This window comes from Electrophorus electricus, unplaced genomic scaffold (genome assembly GCF_041902795.1).
Source record: "Electrophorus electricus isolate QZ-2024a unplaced genomic scaffold, ASM4190279v1 Scaffold93, whole genome shotgun sequence".
Lineage (NCBI taxonomy): Eukaryota > Metazoa > Chordata > Actinopteri > Gymnotiformes > Gymnotidae > Electrophorus > Electrophorus electricus.
In genome coordinates this window covers 288109-292774 of record NW_027658810.1, presented here as the reverse complement: position 1 = coordinate 292774, position 4666 = coordinate 288109, and the positions used below count along the sequence as shown (strand labels likewise).

Sequence of the window (4666 nt, the reverse complement as noted above, 5' to 3'; positions counted from 1 at the left end):
CCCCCCCCCCATCCCCCGAGGGGGGTGCTTATCCCGCGAGGGGAGCCCTCCTCGGGTTAAGTGAACCATCATGCCGATTCCCCTATGGAAGTGGGCACATCCAGGCACACAGTCTGCTTTGCTCTCCCCGACCCGAGTGCGTCTGTTGGGCTGAGTGTACGCCCAGGCAACTGGATCCAATGGCTCAGTCCGCCGCAGCGTGCTTCGACGATGGGTCGTACAGCCATGCCACCAGGGTGGGCGTGTTTGTAAATGTACCAGTGGATTCTCGTCGGCCTGCCACATCCATGGTATCGACCCACCAGGCCTGTCCGACCAGGGGTTGACCCTGGACGGGCACGGTCTGTGGTTTGGCCCTTGTCCTAGATGAAATCGGGCACGGGGTTTTCTGGCCAGGTACCATCGGGTTACTGGGAGAGCGGCTTCGGTCTCCAGGTGAGACCAATGGTGAAGCAGCACGAGGCAATGGAGAGCATGCAAAGCGATGGGGAAGCCATGCACGGCAATGGCCACGAAAAAAAAAAAAAAATCACCACGGAAGGAACGTGAAGAACAAGGAGGAGTGTAGTGACACTGCCCAAAGCTGCCCGGTGTTGCAGGGGTCTATTGGTGTGTTGCTTCCTTGTTTGGTAGAGTGGAGTACCAGACCCGCCAGGGGTAGGCAAACCATTCCCCCTACGGTAAGTGAGGAGCCAGCCATTTGACGAGCGGGTGTCCACGTGTACGGGTGCGAGCGCTATCCCCCCACACGGGGTTAGGCCACGGCCTTAGGTGGACGTCTGCCGACCAGCCCCGGCTGATCCAGAACTTCTGATGTGGAGAGCGGTTTTGACAGATCCTCCCTGGTTCTAGCGGGTCAAGCCTCTGATGGGGGGTGGGGGTTATTTGTAACCCATCCCAGAACTCTCTGGGGGAGACTCAGACGGCCAGTCTGTCTACTCAGTTGTCCTATACTGGTGTCTGTGGTTTGGGAGGAAGGGAGTGCCCTGCTTTGTTGGCCTCCTCTTCAAACCTACCTGGGCCCACGAATCACTCTTCTTGGTTACATCACGAAACGTAGGTTGAGCGAGGCTAGGGGGGAGGGAATTCGACGAGGTCTTTCCCTTGTCCCCCCACCAGCGGCCCACGAAAATCAAAACGGCGTGAAGAGAGGGAACGCCGAAAGCACCTGGAGTCGGCCGTCCGCACCTCCGGAGGAGGTGGACGGGGTACGGTGCGGGCATGACCGGATGGGACAGCTTTGCATCAAGGTGAGAGGTCGGCGTCCGAAGGCCAGAGGGCGGTGCGCGAGCACGTTTACACTGGCCGCGGAAGCTGTCCTGGGTAGCCCTGTATGGCGTCTGGACCTGACGGCGCACGCACTTACAACCCGCTGCTTCCTAGCCCCCGGAAGGGGAGGCGGATGTCACTCGTGGTTCATCCCAGACCACGGTGCAAACTACCTGGTTGATCCTGCCAGTAACATATGCTTGTCTCAAAGATTAAGCCATGCAGGTCTAAGTGCACACGGCCGGTACAGTGAAACTGCGAATGGCTCATTAAATCAGTTATGGTTCCTTTGATCGCTCCACACGTTACTCGGATAACTGTGGTAATTCTAGAGCTAATACATGCAAACGAGCGCTGACCCTTCGGGGGATGCGTGCATTTATCAGACCCAAAACCCATCCGGGGGGCTCGGGCCCCCCGGCCGCTTTGGTGACTCTAGATAACCTCGGGCCGATCGCGCGCCCTCCGCGGCGGCGACGTCTCATTCGAATGTCTGCCCTATCAACTTTCGATGGTACCATAGTCGGCTACCATGGTGACCACGGGTAACGGGGAATCAGGGTTCGATTCCGGAGAGGGAGCCTGAGAAACGGCTACCACATCCAAGGAAGGCAGCAGGCGCGCAAATTACCCATTCCCGACACGGGGAGGTAGTGACGAAAAATAACGATACAGGTCTCTTTCGAGGCCCTGTAATCGGAATGAGCGTATCCTAAACCCATGGGTGAGGACCCATTGGAGGGCAAGTCTGGTGCCAGCAGCCGCGGTAATTCCAGCTCCAATAGCGTATATTAAAGTTGCTGCAGTTAAAAAGCTCGTAGTTGGATGTCGGGAGTGGGCTGGCGGTCCGCCGCGAGGCGTGCCACCGCCTGTCTCAGACCCTGTCTCCCGGTGCCCCCCGGATGCCCTTGGCTGGGTGTCCGGACGGGGCTCGGAGCGTTTACTTTGAAAAAATTAGAGTGTTCAAAGCGGGCCCGCTTCTCGCCTGAATACCTGAGCTAGGAATAATGGAATAGGACTCCGGTTCTATTTTGTGGGTTTCCTGAACCAGGGCCATGATTAAGAGGGACGGCCGGGGGCATTCGTATTGCGCCGCTAGAGGTGAAATTCTTGGACCGGCGCAAGACGGACGAAAGCGAAAGCATTTGCCAAGAATGTTTTCATTAATCAAGAACGAAAGTCGGAGGTTCGAAGACGATCAGATACCGTCGTAGTTCCGACCGTAAACTATGCCGACCCGCGATCCGGCGGCGTTATTCCCATGACCCGCCGGGCAGCGTGAGGGAAACCACGAGTCTGTGGGTTCCGGGGGGAGTATGGTTGCAAAGCTGAAACTTAAAGGAATTGACGGAAGGGCACCACCAGGAGTGGAGCCTGCGGCTTAATTTGACTCAACACGGGAAACCTCACCCGGCCCGGACACGGAAAGGATTGACAGATTGATAGCTCTTTCTCGATTCTGTGGGTGGTGGTGCATGGCCGTTCTTAGTTGGTGGAGCGATTTGTCTGGTTAATTCCGATAACGAACGAGACTCCGGCATGCTAAATAGTTACGCGGCCCTCCGCGGTCGGCGTCAAACTTCTTAGAGGGACAAGTGGCGTTCAGCCACGCGAGATGGAGCAATAACAGGTCTGTGATGCCCTTAGATGTCCGGGGCTGCACGCGCGCCACAATGGTTGGATCAGCGTGTGCCTACCCTACACCGAGAGGTGCGGGTAATCCGCTGAACCCCATTCGTGATGGGGACTGGGGATTGCAATTATTCCCCATGAACGAGGAATTCCCAGTAAGCGCGGGTCATAAGCTCGCGTTGATTAAGTCCCTGCCCTTTGTACACACCGCCCGTCGCTACTACCGATCGGATGGTTTAGTGAGGTCCTCGGATCGGCCCCGCCGGGGCTCCTCGCGGGCCTTGGCGGAGCGCCGAGAAGTCGATCAAACTTGACTATCTAGAGGAAGTAAAAGTCGTAACAAGGTTTTCGTAGGTGAACCTGCGAAAGGATCATTAACGGGTAACGCTGTCCGGCGTGCCTCCTCTCCCGACCCCCTCGACTTCGCCGTCCCCCCGCGTCGGGGCCCAGGGTCGAAAGGGTCTTCGGGGTTGCTGTTACACGTGGTCGCTTGCAGGTCAGGCTGGACAGAAGGCATAAAGGAGGAGCCTAGTCCCTCCCACCCCTTCCTCGTCCTCCGCCTCTTCCTCCGCGTCGTCCTTCAGCACCCCCCCCCCGCAGGCCCCGGTATTCTCTGGGTTCCAGCGCGAGAGACGCGTCGTTCAAAAAACTCGGCGTCCCCGCTCGTCGGGCGAAGGCCGGTTTCCCCTCACCTTGCCGGCAGGAGAAGCGCCTGCGAGTCGAGCGGGTCGTACGGGTCCGTCCCGCGCCCTCCCTCTCGCTCGCACGGCCGCTGCCTCCGTCCACCGCGAGGGGTTTTCCTATTTTGTTGTCCTTGTCATTCATCCCCGTCCCCTTGCTCGCTGACGAGCGGACTTTCCGGGGGGGGTTGCGAGCGCTGCTCCTCGTGGGGCAGGCCATGGCCCTTCCTGTGTTCGTCCGCCCACCGGCGTCCTGGGGCGTGGTGGTGGTGGGTGGCGCAGCCGGTTCCCCTGCTTCTCTCTCTCAGAAAGGAGTCTCAGGGGGACCCCCGGCAGGTACCTAGGGCTTGGCCCACGCTACGTGAGTTCCACCCCTTTCGAGGGGTCGGACGGGGCGGGCGCGGAGGGCCGCGGTTCAAAGACTGACTCGTCTGCCACGTGGGGCGTGTGGGCAAAGCGCAACCCCGCGCCCGTTTCAACACTCGCAGACGGGGGCGCCTGACCGGTTGGTGAAACCTTTTAAACCTGTCTTTGTAGTCGTGGTGAAAGACCTAAACTGAGCCTGAAATAAAAGAGTACAACTCTTAGCGGTGGATCACTTGGCTCGTGCGTCGATGAAGAACGCAGCCAGCTGCGAGAACTAATGTGAATTGCAGGACACATTGATCATCGACATTTCGAACGCACATTGCGGCCCCGGGTCCATCCCGGGGCTACGCCTGTCTGAGGGTCGCTATTCCTATCTGTCGGACCTGCCTTCTCAGGCGGGACCGCGGTTGGAGGTTCGTAGGTGGGGGGGTGCCCCCTGGCCTCCGTCTTCCTAAAAGCAGACGGTTCCCGGTCGCTGTCTCGGTGAGATCCGGTCGGTGGGTTCGCTGCGGTTGAGTGCCCGTTCTCCGTGCACAAGCTTCTCCTCCCCCGCTTCGGTTCGTTTCGGTTCGTTTCGGCTCCGCTCCTGGCCTGGCCAGGAACGTGGTCCCCTGCGCCCGAGAAAGAAGCGAGCGTGGCTGCCGGTGGGTTCTCTCCGCTTTGGCTGCCCACGTTTTCGCTTCTTTTCTCACCCCCTGCGCAGGCGGATCACGGAA

General features: G+C 59.2%; 2 non-coding genes across 2 annotated transcripts; both read left to right on the top strand.

Moving 5' to 3' along the window:
* Positions 1–1439: 1439 nt before the first annotated feature.
* On the top strand, positions 1440–3278 carry LOC145656834 (18S ribosomal RNA). Its single transcript, XR_014122427.1, has one exon. It is a non-coding gene; the product is annotated as an 18S ribosomal RNA (ribosomal RNA).
* An 882-nt stretch (positions 3279–4160) lies between these two features.
* LOC145656815 (5.8S ribosomal RNA) lies at positions 4161–4314 on the top strand. The gene has a single exon (XR_014122409.1). It is a non-coding gene; the product is annotated as a 5.8S ribosomal RNA (ribosomal RNA).
* The last annotated feature ends 352 nt before the right edge of the window (positions 4315–4666 follow it).